This window comes from Rhamphochromis sp. 'chilingali' (genome assembly GCF_963969265.1).
Source record: "Rhamphochromis sp. 'chilingali' genome assembly, chromosome: 22".
In the NCBI taxonomy this organism is placed as follows: domain Eukaryota; kingdom Metazoa; phylum Chordata; class Actinopteri; order Cichliformes; family Cichlidae; genus Rhamphochromis; species Rhamphochromis sp. 'chilingali'.
The window spans coordinates 13,017,624-13,027,403 of record NC_137950.1 but is presented as its reverse complement, the minus strand read 5'-3'; positions in this window follow the sequence as shown (position 1 = coordinate 13,027,403).

Below are 9,780 nucleotides of genomic sequence, written 5' to 3'. Positions count from 1 at the left end.
AAGTCAGCTGTGGTCAGCCCAAATGACTACAGGCCTGTTGCACTTACGTCTGTAGTGATGAAGTGCTTTGAGAGACTGGTCTGTCAGCACATCAGGGCCGGTCTGCCTCCCACTCTGGACCCCCACCAATTTGCCTACAGGACAAATCGTTCCACCGAGGACGCTATCACCATAGCGCTCCACACTGCGCTGAGTCACCTGGAGCACCGAGGAAGCTATGTGAGAATGCTCTTTCTGGACTTCAGCTCAGCATTCAATCATATCATCCCGGAGATCCTGGTCCAGAAACTGTCTCACCTGGGACTCTCCACCCCCATCTGCCTCTGGATCAAGGACTTCCTGACAAATAGACCACAGGCTGTCAGACTCGGCCCCCACCTGTCCAGCACCATCACACTCAGCACCGGGTCTCCACAAGGATGTGTTTTGAGTCCCCTCCTGTTTACGCTCTACACATCCGACTGCTCCCCTACCCATCTCTCAAACACCACCATAAAGTTCGCGGATGACACCACAGTGGTTGGACTCATCTCAAGGGGGGATGAGTCGGACTACAGAGGATGAGGTCAACAGACTGACTGAGTGGTGTTCAGTTAACAACCTCCAACTGAACACCACGAAAACTAAAGAACTTATCTTGGACTTCAGGAAGGGCAGAGCAGACCCGGCCCCACTTTACATTCACGGGAGCTGTGTGAAGAGGGTACACTCCATGAGGTTTCTGGGCGTGCAGATATCTGATGACCTCTCCTGGACTGCAAATACCACGGCGGTGGTTAAAAAGGCCCAGCAACGTCTCCACTTTCTGAGAGTGCTCAGGAGGAACAACCTGGAGGAGAGGCTGCTGGTGACATTTTACAGAGCCACCATAGAGAGCATCCTAACGTACGGCATAACAACATGGTATGCAGGGTGCTCAGCTGCAGACAGGAAAGTACTGCAGAGGGTCATCAACACAGCCCAGAAGATCACTGGCTGCTCTCTGCCCAGCCTGGAGGTCATTGTAAACTCTCGGTACCTCAGCAGAGCTGGCAATATCATCAAGGACCACTCTCACCCCAGCAACCAACTGTTTGAACTATTACCGTCAGGCCGACGGTACAGGTCACATAAAACCAGGACAAACAGATTCAGGGATAGCTTCTTTCCCAGAGCTATCACCGTAGTAAATAAGCACAAAAACAATTGAACCTGCTTAGCTATACCATACGTCACTGCCATTGTATTATGCTGCTATTCATACTGTCATTATATTAATGCTGCTATCCTGTATATATCTTACTTACTATTGTTTGAATACTTGCGATTGTTTTATTGTACTTTTTATATTTTACATTTATATTTATTATTGAATCTTGCACCAAGTGAGTGGCACTCCAATTTCGTTGTACTCTGTACAATGACAATAAAGGCTATTCTATTCTATTCTGTAGTCAAGTTTATAATAACTGCCATGCTTGACTAAAGATCATTCCCTAACTGTCATGTCCTGTTTGTTTGTGTTTATTTTAGGCTTCCATCTCTCTGCATGTGTCCTCTAGTTGAATTCTCTTCTCCTCTGTTTGTTTAATCCATTTCTTCACAACTTGTTCAGATTGATAAAACATGATCTGGGTTATTTGGCTGATCACCCCAGCTAGGAGAGCTGGCGCAAACTTTCTTTCTTTTGTGCTGTTTTCTCTGAGACATGTTGTAGACTTGTGAGTCTATGCTGAACATCTGGGTGATAAACTGAATAAACACTGTTGCCTTGAAACTTCTTGCCTATTTATGGCTATAGACAAAAGTCCATGCTCAGGCATGAATGAAAGAGTCCCATCATCTCCGTTAACTCCGGCAGACTAGCTTCACCAGAGAGATATAGCAGCATAGAAGTTTAAGATGCCTTTCTAATAGGAAACAAGTAAGAAGTATTTTTTTAAATTAGCAAAGCACTAAATATTTGAAGTCTTCATGACCCAAGTGATAACCCCGAATTCGGAAGCCCCGCTGACGGGACTCTGACTTACTAACGGGCTCTAAAAAGGCATAAAGAGTGATGTAAATAGCCTAATAACAAGTCTAATATTACATATGCAAACTGACATTTAAGAATACCACTGACAAAAGAATAATAAAGAATAAGAATTGTTACAATTTCATTCAATCTTAAGTATTTTTTTAAAGAATATGTTCAATTGTTCATTCATTTAATTAGTTTTAATCATTATGCATCCAAATATGTATAAAATCAGTTCTCTTGGCAGAAAAAGGCAAAGATGAAAATGACGGTGGTCTAGAGAGCAATGGGAGAGAAGAATAAAATGCAGTTGGCACTGAAAGTGACTGAAAAGCCACAAGAAAAACAAAAAGCAACTGAAATCACACACCTGCAAGCTGAATTCTGGAGGCAAATACTGAAAAATGCAAATATTGAAACAGAAAATGAGAGGAGAGATTTAATGGAATTCCAGAGAGTATTGGAAGAGGTTGTGGTGGACCACTAGAGGGCTTCTCACACCCAGTTTTGAGGAAGCGTGTTGCTGTGTTTTGTGGCGCGATGTGTTCAGTTGATGTGAAGAGAGGAATAAAGCAGGAGTGAGAACTAAGAGCTCCGTGTCGTCTGTGTTTACCTCCATAAGGTGATATATAGAAGACAAAGACAGAAACTGAAATTACAAAGATGGAAGCTGGAAAAACAAAGATGGGAAATTAAATTGCTAAAACTTATCTTAAAAATGTAAAAGATGGACGCTCAGATTCCAAAGACTAAAAGTGAAAATGACAGCGACAGCGGCAGAGGAAACATTCATTTTTAAATGTAGGGTATTTTTGACTTAGCGATAAAAATGTGACATTTAATTATTATTATTATTATTATTATAAATGTTAAGTTAAACTCTTAGCATTCGTTAAACTTATGTAACTTACGTAGATGCAGGGTCCCGCTCCTTTTTAAACATAAAAGTTGTATATTAGTTTTCACACAGCTGAATATTAAATGCTGTACAAACATCAACCAGAAAACGTACAGGATGCTTGCTGAGTAACCATGTTGTGTTAGATGGTAGTAAACAAAATTTACTCCAATGGCCTCTTATATATTTTAGGTAACAAGGAGCAGACGGAGGAGTTTATTAAACTCTGCCGAGACAACGAAAACCTTTTCACTGGAGCCCAAAACTCAGCCACTGTGGCGTGGAGGTACAGCAACAGTGTGCAGTTTGTAATCTGTTATGCAGAAGAGTGCCGTGGCACGCCACATAACAAAGACTCACGAAAATGGAAGGAGATAACAGCCGCCATTGCAACTTATATCTGCAAAGATATGATCCCTTTTTACACTGTTGAGAAACGGGTTTCGTGCATTAGTAAAAATACTCGACTCCAAGTACACAATGCCCATCCGAAAACACACGAGTTGCCTCGTTTATATTACGAGTGTTGGGCCAAAGTAGAGGAGGAAGTCCACAACTTTGCATACTACGCTGCAACAATGGATATGTGGACAAGGCACACAATGCACCCCTATATGAGCAGGACGGTGCATTTCATTCGAGACTGGACACTCTTCAGCTGATGTTTACAGACAGGCTATTTTCCTGATGACCACACAGGAGAAATGATAGCCAGAGGCCTTGGGGAAGCTCTCGAGTCATGGGGACTGCGTGAGGATCATCTAGTGTGTGTCACAACGGATCATTACAAGTGAATGAGTACTTCAGATTTTTTATTTTCTAATTTAAATGTAAAAAAGTAATAGTGGTGATTATATAAACTATTTGCTGAACATACAAAAAAATGTACTATAGTGTATTTGTGTGAAACTGTGCTGTTGCTGTTTTTGTAAACTGCCAATTTTGATTTCCTCTGCCTTTAGAATTGCATGTGTCCGACGTCAGGTGCTACACTGCCCTGGTTTGCCCCTTATGGATGAGGAGTTAGGACGGCTTTCTACCAGGCCTCCAGTCCTAATTGCCTCCATCCAGGAGGACACTCAAATGCCCAGTTCGGCAGTTCCAAGAGCAAGTTCAAGAAGAGCAGGAAGATGAGGGTGAGGGCCAGCTGGAGCAAAGAAGCCAAAAGAGAAAGGAGGACAGGGGAGATGAATTGTTAGATTTGATTAGGGGGGGATATCAGATTGCAGAGGGAAATGGAGGAAAGAAGAGCAGGGGAAGCAAGAGAGAGAATGGACAGGTTTTCATTAGTGCAATTTTTTTGGATACTAAAAGTCTGATGCAGATGATTCCAGAGATGAGGTCTGTGAAAGACCTCAACCAAGAGAACTCTATAGGTTGAGTGAAACTAATAAACAACCTATTCTAGCTAGTATCGCTTCAGAAAGGTTTGCAGAAACAAGAGCAGTATAATACACCAAGCTGGGAGTACTTGCTCAACCTCGAGCACAACAAGGGAACAAGAACGTATTCACAAATTCAATTTGACAACTGAAAGTCAGCAGGGAACTGAACGGTTCCCCACCAGTGAAACAGCCAAGGTTCCTACAACCAGTGTTTCTGTAAACTGCTTTGAACCTGAACAGTCTCACACCCTAAATGGATCTGAAGAGAGTGAACAAAATGTTGTCCAAGGAGGTCTTCAAAGAAACGAAGAAGAAACTATTGCTACCAGAGTTAACACAAATCTTTCAGCTCTTCATTCCTTTTTGTTATAGCTCCAGTTGTGTATGTGTGTCATGGTTCTGGGTCACTTTGACCCAGCATTTTGAGTTTTGTGCCTTTTTGTATTATGCTCTAAGTTATATAATTTTATAAAAGTAGTTTAGGATTCTGTTAGTTCTGTTTTCACTTATCGGTTTCTCTGTTTAGTTCTTATCGGTTTAGGTTCCTCCCATGTTTGTTTCCCTCACTATGTTGTCTATGTCATGTCTGCAGTGTGTCGTTTCCCTTGTGTTTAAGTCTCCCTCGTCCTTTTTGTGTCTTAGTCATGTATTGTCTTCTTCCACTTCCCTCGTTACCCTTCTGTGTATTTAAGTCCTGTCTCCTTTTGTTCATTGTCTGTTTTCCGTGTCTTATGTTTCATGAGTTCATGTATCTTAAGTCCAGGTTTCTCGTTCACAATCAAATTCATGTTCGGGGTGTTTTCATATTTAATCTTAGTTTACCCCAGTTTAGGTTTTTGTTTAGTTCAGCCATTGCCCTTTTTTTGTATTTTTTCTACCAGCCCTTATTAAACAGCTCGCTTTCTGCTAAAACCAATTTCTGTTCCACGAGTCTACTTTTGAATCCACACCTCACCTCCACAGAGTCTGCATCCGCGGACCGTGACTCTGTGGGCCAAGGAGTAGTTTTTGTCACCAGACACATCCTTAATATCGGTCTTGCACCATTTACCTCATTTATTTCACCCACAAGTGAAGCAACTGAGGTTCCTACAACCAGTGTTTCTGCAAACAGATTTAAAAATGAACAGTCACCGACCTCAGTGGTTCAGCAAATTAAATGTGCAACCTGATCTGCATGTGTCACAGATGAGGTCAGTGGAATACCTCAACCAAGGCATTGGCATTAGCTGAGTGAAACACATTTGTTAGAGATAATTGACAGTCAAATGAACAGCCTTGAAACAACTGAGCTTTAATTAATCTGCACTCCATTATAATAGACACAACTGGGAGTGACAAAATGACAACACTTACCTGAGAGGATGGAATTGGTCTGCCATAAATCCACAGCGTTTCAATATAATTTCCAACCATAAATTCACATTTTTTCAAACGTAAATCGACAGCGTATCAATATATTTTCCCAGTCTATCATAAATCGATACATTTACAACTATAAATTCACGATATTTCAATAAAATTTTAGAGTGAACTAATCCAAAATTTTGAACTACAGCCCCACAGTATTTCAATATAATTTCCTCTAACATTATAAATCCATTGCATTTCAATGTAATTTAAAAATATATAACCACGACTTTCTAACTATAAATCTACAGCATGTTAATGTCTTGGTCAGCTATAAATCGACAGTATTGCAAAAACTTTCCCTATTAAATTATTAATAAAATGCCTTTAAAGCAGAAAAATCAAGGTAGAGAAGAAATGGTAAAAAAGTACAGGAAAGAGCTAAGATTGTGATTAACCTCCTAAGACCTGAACTCTTTCATTGCATGCACTTTTAATTTCTCTTTTCTATTTGGGCTGATTGGGACCTGATAAATGTAAAAACAAAGAATTACCTGAAATTTTTTTTAACCTGATTTTTGGTTCTGAGAAAAATGAGATCCACATAAGAGGATATTAGTTTTAAATTTCGATAGAACAGTGGCAGTATAATGTCCTCGTAAGTGGATATCAGGCCCTTGTAGAGTAAAATTTAGTATTGTGGCCTAGACAACCCAAAATGTGATGTCCACATATGCCAGGTCCCCGGAGATTAACGACAAGTTTGCACCTTAAAGGATGTCACCCAATAACTCTCGAAAAAGCTGTTGATTTCAAATCAGTGCATTTTGCAGAATGTAAAATGCAATATCAAATCAAAGCCATGCTGAATTTAAGGTGAATTTAAAAAAGAAAAATGTTTACAGCAATATACAAGCTAAATTTATTGTGGGGAAAAACAAATTAGAAAGTCCCACTAGATGGAAAGGCTAGGGTTAGAGGCTTGGAAGAGGATGACAGAGTAAGAGAAAGAAGAGGAGAAAGAACTGTGGCATCAGTGAAAAGTGTGACGGCTACCCTGGCAAAAAAAAAAAGTAAAAATTTAAAATTATTTTAAATTAAAAAAACATACAAAGAATAAAATTGCAGTTTTCTATTTTGCTGCCAAAAGGTTAATGGAAAGTCCAAAGTCAACAGACAAAGGGCAATATTTCCTAATATATTTATTTCCTAAAAACATAATTTCCCAAAGGGTTTGAATGAACACCATCACAGAAAAAGTGGCCAAGATTCCTATGCTTCACGTATGGATGCTGTACAATACTACCACAAAAAGGTAGCCATCACACAAAGCATCGAGCCTTGTCCATCTTCTGTGGATGACCACATCTCCACTGGCATTGCTGGGCAATGGCAGAGAAACAAATTTTCATGAGAGGAAACTGCCGGTGGAGATCTTGCAAGTACAGAAAGGGGTATTCAACAGCAAGTAACCAAAAACTGGATCATGCTCAAGATCAGGGAAGATAAATTTGTAAATAGTCCTTCGCAGCTCAAAATTCAGCCAAATAAGTCTTGACGGATAAAATATGTCCGTAATAAAATATTCAGAGAATGACATTGCTTATTAAAATCACCAAATTTCTGTTCTTAAATATGCTGTAGTATGTAATAGTCTGAAAGGGTTCATGGAGAAACAATTTTTTTTAACCTTCCTGCCTTCTTGGGACCTTTTTGTGCCACTGCTATGTGTTAAATGGCTGCCATTTCCACTGTGTTCAGTGGAATATAACCAAACTTGCCACAGGATAGTTTTTACCTGTCAATGTTAATATTCCAGTGTGAATTCCTTAAATCAGCCTAAAATGGCTGAGCAGCAGAAATCCCCACACCCATCACCCTGGGGACCATTTTCTGCCCATTGACTTCCATTATAAACGCTATTTTTCAACCCCAAATTATCATCATATGATTTTATTTTTTCTTCTTTTCTTGGATGTCAATGAAGACTCAGGGCCTTGAAGTTTTAATTTTTAAATTGCAAAAAAAATGCAAAAAAATAATGGCAGGTCAAAATGTATGTTGGTGCCAATCTTTGGTCCATCTAAAGGCCTACTTATAATGACAATCACATATTACTTCAACTGGTTTTTTGTGGAAATATTTAGTTTCGTTTTTTGGTTTTTGGGGCTTATAACACAGGGCGCTCATGTAATAACACTGGGATTTGAAGGGTTAAAACAACGAAAATATAATTAAAACTTTACATGAATATTTCAGGGAGAAGTAGTTTTACAAGGTTGGCTAATTTAAAGTGGAATAAGATATGGATATATGGTCTTTTTATGGCGTGGCTGAGAATGGTCCCTAGGGTGATGGGTGTGAGTTTTTTAAAGGATGGCAGGAGGGTTAATTTAATGTTTAAGCCTATTGCTTAATACAAGTTTAAAAAAAAGTTTTAATCAAATGTTTCAATTATTGTTACACTAGGGTAAGTAAACTACAATACTGTGGAGTACCAAGTTGAAATATCACTTACGTCCCGTCGTCTTAAGAGTGTCATTTGTATATATTCAAGTATTTTCTCACTCTTAATAATTACTTCACTTTTGATCATTTCCAGTTGTTATTTTTTTTTTTCCAGTTGTTATTTTTTTTCTGATCAAAGTTTCTTGCAAAATCTCAACTTTAGCTAAGTGTTTATTTTTAACTTAAATTTATTTATGTCTATGGATTAGCTAACGGACACGGCTTTTCCTGGCAGCTGACTTAGCTAGCTAGCTAAGGATGTTAATTACTAATTAGCTTGCAAACACACATTTAACTTAACCAAAATAAAATGCAATGGTGCCTCAGGTCCAATTTATTCCAGACCTAGATTAAAACAAGTAATCAAATTCAAGAAAAGATGGGTAGAACTGATTACGAAAAAGAAGGAGCCAAGTGCTGAGAACTGAAGAAACATACTATGTTCTACATGCTTAATGATGTGATGCAGGATGTTTGCCATGTTGAAATTCTAATCTCTGAGATGTCTTTTTATAAAATATCTCAAGGATTAAATATTTTACACTGACAGAAATGGAGGTTTCACTGGTCCACTTACAGCACACAACATAAAATTAGTTTTATATCCCTGCTGTATACCTTAAGCACAATTGTGAAAAAAACACGACAGCATCACATTACCTGGGTTACAGCATCTTGAGCATGTAACAAAACCCCTTTTCACAGTGTTGTATGAATGCTGGTCTTTGCAGATAAAGTATGTGGTGGATTATGTTATTTTCTTAGCTAATTTCTAATTGAAAGATAGCTTTATTAAGCTAGTTGGGCCCAGCATTGGTTGCTTTTTTTAATGGAACAGATTAAGAGTTAGCTTTAACGTCTTCGGTTAATGAAAAAGATTTTATGGTGTGATGTTGTGTCGCCAGCTTTTTGTTTCTGGTAGCACGCTTACACCATCATCTGGAGTTGCCGGCTTCAGCCATGTTCTCTTATTTACACTCCATTCTGAGCAACGCTATCAACAACAGTTAAGCTAATTTCAAAAAAGTGCTACTTCCTGTTAGTAGAGAGACAGTAAAAATAATGATCGCACCACAACAGGATTCAGGAACATTACAGAGCCCTCGTGATCTTATTATTCCTATTGTACTTTATTTTCATACGAAGGCAATTCCCATGCGACACATTCATTTCCCTTGATTAAATCCTTGATCCTTGTTAAAAAAAATAAGTCTAGAAGTTTGATTTAAACTCAGATGGCTGTTTCCTGATTTTCTCTGCCTCCATCTTTGTTTTACCAAATTCATCCCAAATACAAATGATCAAATCTGCTAACCCCACCAGAGGAAAAAGCAATGTTTGATTTCTATTTAAATTTCATATAAAACGTTTTAAGGAAAGCCTAGTTTGGTTAGAAAAGCTGGCACCTATCACACTTTGTGTATTGTGCATTTTATATAGAATTTAATTAGATGAGTACTCAGTGTAGCTTGAATTGTAAAAATGTTTAAGGACCCTTTATATAAATAAAGTGTCTAATAATAAAGTGCAAATAAAGCATGGCTTCTTGGTCAGATCTCCTTTGAAAAAGAGATACACAACCCCAGGTGTGCATGTGTGCACAGGTGTTCCAGTTAAGGAATTTTTATAGAAACATAAAG